Source organism: Ochlerotatus camptorhynchus, unplaced genomic scaffold (genome assembly GCF_037179485.1).
Source record: "Ochlerotatus camptorhynchus isolate MF236.1 unplaced genomic scaffold, CSIRO-AGI_Acam_v1.1 ptg000547l, whole genome shotgun sequence".
Classification (NCBI taxonomy): domain Eukaryota; kingdom Metazoa; phylum Arthropoda; class Insecta; order Diptera; family Culicidae; genus Ochlerotatus; species Ochlerotatus camptorhynchus.
This window is the reverse complement of record NW_027041030.1, coordinates 488,023-501,766: the sequence shown is the minus strand read 5'-3', so window position 1 is coordinate 501,766 and position 13,744 is coordinate 488,023.

Sequence of the window (13,744 nt, the reverse complement as noted above, 5' to 3'; positions counted from 1 at the left end):
AATGAATGGTTTTTTGTTATATGGAATTCCTGAAGGTCGTTTAAGATGCATCCTGCGGGCTTCAATCCACACTCCGTGGATGTAATTTTCTTTTTTCGAAGTCGATTAAGATTCTCCTTATACCACTGTTCGTCACGTAGTGCGTACGTATTCATGATGGGATGTTCATGAAATTCATTTCTAGATATTGTACGGACAAAACATATTGGCGGAGGGTCCCAGCAAACCAAACAGCTCATGAACCGCTAGTGTATCCCCAGCTATTACAATTATCGCTCCTCGCATTAAGTATTCCTCTTGGCCAAAAAAACCGTTACACCATATTCTAGCTTTTACAGATCCTCGACGAGTGGTTCTAGAATTATATTGTAACCGTTCGCTTGGCATCTGTTGACTTTGCGTATATCAACGGAAATACAGATTTTGTCGAAGAATCAAGTTGTCTTGGCAAGTTTTGAACTTTAAAATATAAAGCTGCTATCTTTTTATTACCGCATCTTGAGCTCAATGCGTTACATGGCTCAACATCGTCCTCATAAATAATTATTCTAAGAAAATCCGGGTGTTTTTCAAAAAATGCACTATTCCTGAAGGAGTTTCCGTCAGTAAAGCTTCCATATATTGTAGGCACGTTAGATACACTGTTAGCTGATATCTGATTGCAGTACGATTTTCAACACATCTTAGAATCATTTTCAACGATTCTATAATTGGGATGTATTGAAACGTATCTTGAACCTGATAAATAACGGAAAAATAAGTATTTTTCCTTACACATAAAAATATACTATTACCTTAACGGTGGCTTCTTTTCCTTTTACGAAACGTGTTCCTTCCCGTTCTTTCAGCATAATTGTCCTTGGTTCCGGAATCTTCCCAACTGTTTTTTAAGGAAGGCTCGTTGCTTCGTAGGTGTAGAAACATCTTTTAAAATGTTGTCTATTAGTAAGCTGTTTTGCAATTGGACAACTTGCTGTGAATCGATTTTAGCTGTGTATTGGTCCATAAATGTTTCCACCGTTTGAGATATATATCCGTTTATTTGGTCCACTATCGCTTGATCGAAGGTTATGATCTGGGAAACTTTCGTGTCTGTTAAGGAAACGTCAGCTTTCAGACGACACACAGAAATAGCAGCAAACTTGCGCAAATATTCCAAATGAAGAGTTCCAGATTTTGACGTTCCAGATTCCTCGGGATCGGTGCAAAGATCACTGATACCATTTTCATCTAATGCTTCTCGTTCTTTTTCGATACTTGGTGCGTTTAACTTTGAGTGGCTTGGATCGAGATGTGCCGGAAGAGGATGTTTTGTGATGATGTGCTGTTTTAGGTTAGAGAACTTCCTGTAACTCATTTTGCACCCACCTTTCATGCAGGTGAAATGCACGAGATTTTTATCAAAATCTTTTCTATAAGAATGATAGTTCAGATGCCGCCTCAAACCATCCACATATCCTTCCACAAGCCGCTTGCAAAAAAAGCACTTCAATGCATCCACCATCTCCTCGTCCTGTTGGCATCAACCTACCAAAACAAAAAGCTTTTTGCATGAGATTTTACTTACCGAACAATGAAAGCATAATTTTTCAAAAGGACGTAAGTCGCAAAAATAAACAAATCGATATTTTGCATCTAACCGAATATAAAATACATGCTTTTTCTACGAATTAATGAAAAACAAGGTTTGAAATAGTAATGCATTATGGAAAATATATGTAATGAACGCCTGATGTGACCTAATGTGACCTTCTTTCATTGTTTTTAAAATGGTGTTGATACATCCTTTTAATGTCGACATGACTTAACTGTTAAAATTTGATGATAACACAAAAACTGCAGATACGCTCATAGTGAAGCGTCGTATGTGAAAAAACAAAGCAACCACTATCAATCCGCAGATGCGTCAAGTTGTTTCTAAGTAGATACAAAATAGATTTCAACGGGATTCAGCTATTGTTATCAGCATTATTGTTATGCAACTGAACTCATCTGTAGAAATGGTGGAGCCTATTCTTTCCCTTCTGACCAATGCTGATATTTTTACGTGAGGAAGCAGGTTAGTTATTAATTTGATAAAACATTCGGGCTTAGTAATATAGAGCCAATTGGTAAAATATACACGCCGTAGCAATTATGAACCACTTATTTCAGATTGCTACAAGTTCTTACTTCCCGTTAGACTATCTTGGACTAGTTGAGAGTGTTATATGAATTTTACAATTTCAGATGTTCACGATGGACGAAACAAGTGTTAATAAATCATAATTAAGTAAAAGGTAGCACTTGAACGTGAAACTTATGTAACGAATGTAGCAAATATGTCGAATAAATACATTAATTTTTTAGCATCAGTATTGATTTTCGTCGAATAGTTTTGATTTTACTGAATTTATTTAAACCAGTCCAAAGGCCACAAGTGATTCGTTATAAATGAGCATTTGATTTATGGAAATATTTATTTTAATTGATAACAGAGTTTTTCACAAATACAGACTTTCTTAACTGCCCTCAATGATTCTAGCCCTCGTATACAAACTGAGATTTTCTTTTCTAATGACCTTCAAACAAAATCAACTTTGTATACTTACTGCGAGTAGATTCCTTAAATGGGCGAATCGTTTTACAATATATTTTGAGGCGCATGTTCAAACATATTTCCACAATATGCTTGATGAAAATGGATTTATGATCAGTTAAAACTTCGCTGTCATTACAAGAATGCTTTTTTAATTCATTCAAAACAAATGAGGTTTGAAGCTTTTGAACGGTTGAATCAACAAGTAAACTGTAATATTTTGCAACATTAAAATCTGTTTTATAATTTACCAACGTGTTAAACTGTAGTTCAAATACTTCATAAAATGCACGAATCATACAAGTACATGTATCGTAACACTTCATGAAATTTAGACAGTCCTTACATTTGACAGTTTGCACAACCTCCTTCGAATAAATTCCACAGTTTGCTGCAATACTGAATCTTTTACGCTCTCGTCCACAAAATCATCCACAGGTTCTATTTCGTCTGCCAACATTTGTTCAATGTCTTCAAAAACTTCACAGTGTTCAGTTGCTGAAGTATCTCTAATTCGGCTGCTATCTGAGGCCACAGTAAGGATTGTGGAATCACCAAAATCTTGACAGTTCGATTTAGGAGGAACAGTTACATTATTGTTAGTGAGTAGACGCTTGTATGCTGCTTTAAATTGGCCTGCAGTAGGATTGTTGTTAGAGCCACCTTTTGCTCGGACAGCCGCGAAGAATGTTTCCAGGTGATCCTGGCTAAACCTGTATGTCCTTATGTGTCCCAAAACTTCTAACTCAACAACAAGCTCTTTATACATATTCAAGAAACTTTGCATGTCAATTAAGAAGCCCAAGAATCCAGTTTTGGACTGAGACTGCAGAATTGATTGGCCAGTCAACAGTTGGATTGATCTGATAAATGTATCGGCGTACCGAAAAACTGCTTCAATTTCATCATAATTGTCTTTGCTAAACGGTTTCTTGAAACCGGTAGCTTGGATATCCTTGCTGTTCATTATGTCGAACAAATTATTGATCAGACCTACTAACTCTGCGGTAGCGTCTGAACCACTGAAGGCAGGATCCTGTTGCTTTAGCAACCTCAAAGCGTCGGAAACACTTTTGCTTTGTGTTTGTGTAGCCAGCACAACCTTCATTTTTTGGTTTTGAAAGTTAATATGATGGTCTGATAATTTTGGAGCTAATTCAAACCGGTAAGGTTCTGAAAGTCGTTCAGCTTTTTTATGTACTCCCATCTTGCCTCTCCATTCATGGTGCGTAGAACAGACTGAGATGACAATATGTTTCTAACCAACTTCAGCATATGACACGCATCAAGTAAAACATATATTCGATGCGTGCCAGAGGGATGCTGGAAATGCGATACGATGGATGCAGCATTAATTTTCAAGTTACAGCCAAGGTCATTAGCAACAGAAAAATTGGTTGAAGTACCGTCGAATGTGAAACCGATAACTTTAACGCCAACGTCTTCCAAAGCAACCAGAACGTTTTCAATTATTAACTTTTTTTTCGTATGTTTTCAGTCCGCAGATCAAAAAATATGCTACTGGTATTTTCCAGTCTTCTTCAACTGTTGACACCATGAAAACAAGTGCTTTCTTAGCAGGTAGCAGCTTATCTTTCTCGCACAAAAATGACAACGAATCTCCATAGCTTACAACTCCATCGATTTTTTTCTTATGCGGATTCCATTCAACGAGTTGCCGGATCGCTACTTCATCCATTGATAAGCCTACCATCAATTGCCGTCCTTCAGAAGCCATAGCGTTTGATTTTGATTCCAGGACACTCAAAGCTTCAGCAGTGATTCCCGGCTCACCATCTAGCCCTCGGTACCATCTGGTTACCGTATTATCATTAGGAAGGGCATTATTAAAAGCAGATCGAACAAACCGATATGCTTTCGGAGAATAAAAGTGCAGCGTTGTAGCAAAGGTACGCACCGTCTCACTATACCGCCCTCCATGATGCACGTTCCCCAGTTCTTTTAGAAGTTCAGAATGTGTTTCGTATTTCTGTATTTATTAAAATATTAATGAACAAAAAACTTCAATAAATACATTGTAAGCTGGTGGTAAACGTAGTTATCTGTTGAATTGCTTACCTGAAGTAGCACTTCCCCTTTTGAAGTGATTAGCTTTTTTTCCTTCAGCTCAGTCATAATATTAGTAAAATGTCTAGCATTTTTACGGTGCAACATGTTTTGTTGTTTCAATCGTTGCGTACGTTTCTGTGATCGTTGTAATTGTAGTAAAACCTTTGGTAGTGCTTCTTTTGTGGCCTTCGTGGACAATGAGGAAACATCCTTGATGTCACCAGCATATCTTATTCTACAAGATGAAAAAAATATAGTTCACACCAAACTGAACAAATAAGCTCGTTTTAATTTATCAAAAAGTATGATAAAAAGTTTGAGTTTCTATCTAATAGTCTTGCTGTATTCGGTGCACTTATTCCTTATGATGCAAGCAATAAGTTCTCCGAAGACACCAAAACAATTTAATGGAAACGGGCACTTTTATCACACTTTTTACATTTTTGGGGTAGTTCAGTTGCAGTGCACAGTGCGCAGATGCAATCAGCAATAAGAGAAATTAAGTCGTATCGCAAACTTACCGCTTTTCTTTGGAAGATGTACTATTTACCGCCGATGAAGACTCATTCGAGGAGGCTGGTTCACGTACATAGCTGCTTTCAATTACTTGTTCATTTTCGGTTTGAGTTTGAGCATTGAACTTCTCAGGAAGCTCGACAGGAATCTTAGGCAATTCAAATAGATGTCGGGAAGTATTCATCACATTATGGACGGCGTGTGAAACGAAGTTAATGTCGATAACCGCAATTTGATGTCTTTTGTGTAATGCAGTTGATGAAGACACGATTTTAAGGCGTTCGGGAATTGTGTTTTGGATTTCACCAAACGGTACTCTGCTTCCAATTGTGTGGGCATCTCCAGTTATGTTTGTTTGGTTATCGGATGCTTTTCCTGTTTTTTCTACCAGGTTCAAACATGGCACAGCATTTTTCTTTAATGTTCGCTTTCCGTTGTTTTCCCGAAAATCGCTTTCTTTGAAGTGCAGTGAGCAGATCCTTGCATTGCTATAACTGATATAATTGGAACCCGCCCGTGAAAGAGCTTCTATCCACCGTTGATATTGCTCAGGTTTCTTGAGAAATCTACAACGAAACATTTCGTAAGGTTTGTAAGAACATAATTTAGAAAAACCGTACCTGTGTGAAGATGTGCCAGTTAACTCCTTCTGCCAATGCATATCAGTTAAGCACGAGAAAATTGAGCATCGCATGATTAGTTTTATCAGGTGAATCAAACGGAGAATGCACTGTAACGTTAACAATTACGTATAAGAATACTGAATTTCACAAAATATCAACCGAACCGACCGAACTGACGATCAAAACAAACGCAACAGACGAAATAAACAAACTAGATTGACGTTTGACTTGGCGATGATGATCGGTAGGCGAAACTCCTCACAGCTCCCCCCCCCCCCTGGATACTGGTTGTGGGTTTAATCCGATGTCAATTATACAAGGTCTGGCCCAACCGGCTTATTGGTATTAGTGAAATGTGAAAATGCTAGTGGTGGTCGTATTTCATCGCAATGTTTATCTTTTACACGAAACAGCTGTTTTCTGTGACGACACGTCTGCTATTCGCAGTATGGAATGTTGTGCTGCCGTGACATCGGCATTCGCTTGCTCAGCAATGTTTACAACATTTTTGCTTCTAACACCAGCAAGCTACTTGTTGTTCCAGGCCTTGTATGATTGACATCGGGTTTAATCATGTAGGATAACATACGATTACGATGAAGTCACTTTTATCTTTACTTTAATACTGAACTTTACATACCAATCTGATCAGCGCTTTTTTAATACGAAAAACGCAAAACGTATAACATCTGACAGCAGATAATGCGATGACCTTCTCATATCCGCTTTTCACATCGATTATTTCACAACTCTGGTTTTGTAAATAAACCAACCAACCGACAATTCCTCAATGCTTTTCGAGCTGCCGACGTATCTTCACTGCAAAACAAAACCGGTGTATCTGATTTGACGTATGTGAAAACCCTTCTGTCAAATAGACGAATCATGCAGGGTGTATGTAACAATCAAGGTGTGATACCGACGAATCAATCAGGGTGTATGTGAGTTGTACAAAAGTAAAAGGTGTATGATTTTGTTTTATCAAAAGTCTTGTCCGTGTTTGTAAAACTCGACATTTTTCATAATTCTCTTAAACGCAATCCCTTTATCCGACTAATAGCACAAACAGATTTAAAAAAAATAGCATGAACTTTTAAATAGCATTTAATACTCTCATATAGACATTGCTATCCAATGTTTCTAATTTCCTATCCAATGTTACATACGTCCTTTTGAAAAGTTATGCTTCTTCGAAATCATAGCAGCTCTCCAACTTCAGTGCTTCAATGATGGACTGCAGTTCCGGATCCATTTTACCAGAAAATAATTAAACAAAAACTCACAAATAACCAAACCAACTTTCCGTCGCGTGTTGTACTTCGTTGATGCGTAACTTCTATTTGACAGCTAAAAATGTTCCCTGGGTTTTCAGTAAATTTTGACATTTGCTGATTTTCAGTAAATATTCAAACCAATTGCTGGATTCCAGCAAAAAATAATATTGCTGATTTACAACCAGCAAATTGTTTTGCTGGAACGAAAGATGAAATTTTGGTGTGCATGAAAGTGTTCATATGAAAATAACGCTTCGTTTTGTCTTCCCCAATGAGGACCTGGATTCAAGTGGCTTGTGATATCAAACTGAGTAATCTTCCACGGTTCCATTTATTGACAGTCTTTATTATCGTGCTCATCATTTACCTGTTGATCATACCTTTACACTTTCATCCTATCTTTCAATCTAACGGCACACAACTACATCTCACTCAAGTTACAGTCAGGTAGCATAAACAATATATTGCAAGATGTACAACAATCAATAGCAGCTTGGTAGACCAACCAAAATTGACATAAACCTAAACACGTCTTCGGTAACAACAGTATCTAAGGTAACGTTTGAACCTCTCAGGATTGTCAAAATTGTATTTCTAGCTCTGGATAATGCTTCGGATGTAAATATATTTATTGTTAAAAACTTCCAACGAAAAAAATAAATACCTGAAATCTGCTTCAACATAGGTCATTGCGTTCAGCACACACTCATCCAGCATTTCAACTAATTACATCCACCTTAAACTGATATCGTTTGATTTATGTTTGCGTTCTCTATCATAACCTAAGCTAGAGCACAACTAGGGTATCAAGGGTATTTCGTTTGGTTTGTTTGTTTTTCTTTTTTTCTTAACTACGGTAACAATTGCCTGATGATAACAACTATTTATTGCTACATTCAACAAGTTTCGAGCGGTGATCTTCTGGCGTGTTCTAAATAAATCAACGCGGAAAAGGTGACACGATCGCTTGTTTCCCGAGGGCTTAGGTGTTTACATTCACGTCGACAAATAGTTCCCTACGTCTTAAACCTACCAGGAGGAGCAGTTACAGTTTTGTTTGGTGCCATGCCATGTCATGCTGTAGCCACAACTCACGAGAGGACCGGTGCATTTTTGTTGTTTTTGCTTGATTGCTATACAGAGTACATTAATCTATTTGCTTTTTCTTTTTCATTTTGTCTTCGTCTTCTAGTAAATGTTTGATTTATCTCGCATTCCTATCGTTAATGATATTCATTGTCTCAACTATATAGTGTTCACCCGTTTTGTTTTCTTCTTCTGTGCTGGAATTGCGACAAATTCCATCGAATTCCTAAACGTTCTTACCAACTAACAACAAGTTACACGGAGTGTCTTTTGCTTAACGGTAGCATATGTCTGCTTTGAACACACTTTGATGTGATTTTTCGACCTTTCTTTGTTTTGTTTTGATTTTATGACTTAGGGCTGCGCTTTGGTAAGGATTAAATTATCGGTCTATTTTCTCAGGATGCAGCAAAGATATTGATGTTTCAAATTAAAAGTGAATTTCTCCATACATTATTTACTCGATTCACCGGTGGCGGGTAGTGCCCAAAATACCAAATAGTGACCAACGTCCATCGTGCCTATGTCCATTATGGCTATCATCTTTATGCCTTGTCGGACAGCCCTTTGTTTTGATTTCGTCTCCTCATAATAACAATAATAATAATCTGCTTAAAACCGGAAGCAGCCAGCTGTCTAAGCCAACTTCAGTGACCCAACACGAACCCAAACGAGAGGAGCTGACCGAGATTTAAAAAAAAATACAATTTTTCCAAGCAAGCAAACCCCAGCTTCAATAGGTCCGGAGTAGGATCCTAAACCAATATTTGTCCCCTCTCCGGCAACAAGGGTGGCGCTTTAGCGTTATGCAAAATTGGCTCGTTTTCGTCGAAGGTTCACAACCTACCGCCATGAACATACATAAGTGGGTACCTATTTGCCGAAAGGAAATGTTTGTTTTCGCTCCAACACCCGATACAACAACACATCCTTTTGCTCACACGTGAGTTCGGTGCGGAGGTGTGTAGGCACGCGGAATCGAGTCAATATTTGCTCGTTGATGGCAATCTTGGGCGGGCAACGCAACAGGATGATGATGCAAACGGCGACGGACGAATTGAGTCCTGTCAGTAGTTCATCAAATTGGAAGAGGTCCAATGTTTTATGTAAAACAAAAAACCCTCTGCATGTCAACTTCCTTAAACCAACAAAAGGTCATCAAATCAATTAACACCGACAGGCAGAATAATGCCAATGACATGTAGTTATGAATTCCGTACCCCCGATGGAAAAAAAATATAATTTCCAATCACGCGAAACGCGAAGCTCTATAACAAAGGAGAGCGAGAATCATTTTAAGTGAATCAATAAAGCGAACCATTTTTAATTTGATTGGATAATCGTCACCCTCTCCCACTCGCGATGGATGGAGAATCGATCATCGGATTAATTTTCGGAATTAAACACTTGCGTCACATCCGGATCAGGGTAAAGTAAAAAGTGCGACAATCAAGAGTTAACGACGTTCGAAACGAGGGGAGCCAAAACATGAATAACCAATTTGGTTTGTTTTCTATCATGACGGGTGTGACCGGGTCATCGGGACAGGTGCCACATGAGAGTGCACACAGGGTGAACTTCAGTGCCGATAGAGAGGGGTCATCGTCCACTTGTTGCTCGCCGTCAGTGATTGTCTGGATGGAGACCGAAAGAGCACGTTTTCAATCAACGTTATTCTACATGCTTGAGGATTTTTTTTTTCAGGAAGAAAGTGATTCAATTCGAGTGTTCACCATTATCTGGGGATGACAGTTGCAGATTCGCTTGAAATCTTCACGTTTGAGGCACTGTTTGTCGGACTCTTGATTTTTTTTTATATCTTTATTAAGGAGACTTTTAGCCCTGGGCTGGTTCGTCTCCGGACACCCCAGAAGGGGGTATCCCAAAGGGAGAGAAGGTACAGAGTTTTTATTTTGCGGAGTTGAATGATGGTTGCGGTTCCAGAGGGGAACTTATTTTGCCTTACTGTCCTATGTTCCTGTCATCTTTTGTGTTTTCTGTTTTGTTTTGAGGACCCCAGCAGAGCCCCACCGGTAGCAGCTGCCAGGAAAGACCTGGCACCCGCTACCGGCAGGGAATATCGGGCCTACTGTCATAATGTATATGGGTTAAACCCTCTTGTAGATTCCGGCCTCCTTCGCGAAACATATCAGTTGTGCCTCTGCTACCGGGTCGTTCTGAAGGGCGTCTCGGATGTTGCCCGGGATCCCGTAAAGTTCTCGTGGTCCGTGGCAGGTCATTATTGTTCTGCAGGTGTCGCATCTTTGGCGGAAGTTTCTGCCACTGCTGCTCCCCATGTTGTGGGTGATGCGGGTGTGGCCGCTTCTTAACCGGGACAGGAATCTCTGGTCGTTAAACCTTGGGACATCCGTCCAGGGAAGGGTTACCCCTTTGGTCTTCCGGATGGAGAGGTCTCTCCTGGCGAACCATTCGCGGTCCCATGCCGTCCTGAGGGATGACTTGATTCAACCTTTCAGGTCCTGTCTGGGGACCGAAGTGTTGGCGAGTCGGCCATTTCGTCCAATGGCAGCGAGGTGGTCTGCTTCTGTGTTTCCGGCAATCCCGCAGTGTCCCGGTATCCACATGAAAGTGGTGCCAGGGGGGGTGTGGTTTTGTATGGCCTGAATCCAGGGGTGGTGGGCAGTGGCGGATTCCAGTGCCGCGAGGGCGCTAGCACAGTCGGTTAGTACACATAGCGGGGAGGAGGATGGTAGGGAAGCTGCGTAATAGAGGGCTGCAGTCTCGGCCGAGAAGACCGAGCATTGATCGGGGAGTCTCCAGAAGTGTGAGGTCTGTCCATCAGTTACTCCAAAGCTGACCCTGCCCCCTGCCTTGGAGCCGTCGGTGAAACGGAGTTCATAGTTGTGGTACCGTGTTTGTAATAATTCGGTGAGGCAGGATCTCATTGCCGTAGAGTTGTCTCCTGCTCGGAACTGCTTGGCCATGGATTTTCTACTCGGATGGGGGAAGAATCCCACTCTCTGGCTCCGTTCCAGTGGAGCTGGGCCACCGAGGGGAGCTCCTGGTGAGCGATTTCCTGGAGGATTCGTTTCCCTTCTTGATGAGATAGAATACTCCGTCACCGCTTAATTTTTCGTCGAGGCCCACGGCTCTGGTACAGATTGTTTCCGCAATGTAATATCGGAAAGGGAGCACTCCGATTTCAATACAGGCGGTATCGGCTGGTGTTGAGGGCAGAAGTCCAGCCGCAATTCGTGTTGCCTGGTTATCAAGGTTGCAAAGACTCATTTCAGCTAAAACAATGTTTTTCTAAATTATGAAATAATTAGATGCCATGATCAAATTTTGAATTGGTAGGATACAAGAAGAGGTTGCAAAGAATGTGTTTGACATATTAAACCTGTTTATTTCACTTCATGAGAGTCACAATCAGCGATTTTTCACAAACTCACTCACTCACTCACTCACTCACTCAGCGATCAGCAAATCGCTGATTGTGACTCATAGAAAGCAAAATTTACAGGTTTTATGTTTCCAACGCATACTTTGTAACCTCTTTTTGTAAGTTACAAGTAAAACATGCCATCATACCATCTTTTGGTTTTATTATTCCGAAAAACATTATTTTAGCTGAAATGAGTCTTTGCAACCTTGTATATCGGTGCTAGTCGGGTGACGACCGAATCGCTGGACGCACAGAGGAGCTCAATTCCGTAGGTCAGTCGGCTATGAACAATGGCTCTGGCGGTATTGAGTACGATGGCCCTGTTGCTCGTTTTATGCTGCCCGGAGAGGGAGCGGAGGATGTTCAATCGTGTTCGACAATTAGTCCTGACATCATTAAGGTGGGTGCCGAACCGAAAGTTCCGGTCAATCGTGACCCCAAGGATGGATATGGTCTTCTTTCTAGGGATAGTGTGGCTGTTAATTTTGATTGGTGTCGGAAGTGGTCGGTGGCCAAGGCGGCAGACGTGGGAGATTGAGCTCTTTTCAGCAGATATCTCAAAGCCGGACCTAGCGACCCATCGGCCAACAGCGGAGACCGCAGCTTGGAGCTTTATCCTCATGGCCTTCAGGGTCTTCCCTATGATCAGTAGCAAAATGTCGTCCGCATAGACGAGAATGTAAATCTCCTTGGGGAGCTCCATAAAGATTCCGTTCATTGCCACCAGGAAGATGGTCACTGCAATTACGGAACCCTGGGGAACCCCGGTTTCTTCCCGTCTGGTGCTGGAGCGGTGGTTCCCGACGGTCACCTGGAAGGTTCTGTCCTGCAGGAAATTCTTTAAAAAGTAGAGGATATTTCCTCCGAGGCCCCATCTGGCTAGCTGCTGTAGTACTTGGGGTGTCCAGGCTCTGTTGTAAGCTTTGGCCAGATCCAGGGAGGCCACCTCGACGTGCTGGTCCTTACGGAGTGCCTCATGTACTATCTGGCCAAGATTGTTAAAGTATGTACCAGTTCCGTGCCCCGGACGGAAAGCATGCTGTCGGTGGTCTAGTAGGTTGTTCCCCTCAAGGAATCTCGCTAATCTCAAGGCAAGGTAGTTCTGCAGATTTCTTAGAAGTCCTGTGTGCTCTTCAGAAGTTCTGTAAAAATTTCTAACAATCTACAAAGTTCCTGAATCCATATCTGAATCTTTAAATATCAACAATTATCTCTGATGTTCACTAAATTTCTAATCTGCGAACTCCTTCAGAGAAATGATTCAATAAATATCTGCAAGGAAGTTCTCTGAATTTCTGAAGTTGTACAAATATCTCTAAAGATCAGCCGGAGATTAACTAGCCTACGGCTAAAAATTTCCTTAATAAAGGAATAAATAAAAAAATTAAAATCAGCGAAATTCCATGAAGTTCTGTAAATTTCTCTTAAAATCCAAGAACCTCAATAAAATTCTGATTTTTTTTTTTAATCTGCACATTTTTCATGTCTTCAAAATTATGTAAAATTGTATCTCTGCTCTGAAGATCTACAAATTGCCCTGAAGTTCAGTAAATTTCTCAGTAGATATCCGAACTTTTGTAAAGTTCTGTAAATTTCTTGGACTTCCATAAAATTCTGAAAGTTGTACGTTCTGAAGTACTAAAAACTTCTCTTAAGGTCTACGGATTTCTCTGAAGTTCTTCAGATCTATCTGTTTCCAACTTCCATGGAGTAATGCAGAATATTGGACTACTAAATGTCTCTGAAGATCTGCAAAATTCATTGAAGATCTACAGATTTCTCTTAATATCTATTCTTCTGAAGTTCTGCAAATACCTTTAAAGTTCTGTAAAGTTGTCTGAAGCTCCGAAGTTTTATTCTCAAGACCTATTACCTTGAGGCTCAATAGATTTCTCAGTTGATCTGCAAACTTGTCTGAAGTTTTTTAAACTCCTCTGTACGCTCTTGGGCTACCCTGAACATTTGAAAATTTCCCTGAAGACCTTCTAAATTACCTAAACTTCTCCAAATTTATCTGAAACTAGTTGAGCTTCATTAAAGTTTTAAATGTTTCTCTGAAGATCTACAAGTTTTTCTGAAATCGTATGAATACTTTATTTAAAATCGCTGAACTTCCCTGAAGTTCCACTGAAGATTCTTTAAAATTTCTGAGATTCTAAAAATGTATTATACAATCACACTTTCTTGAAGG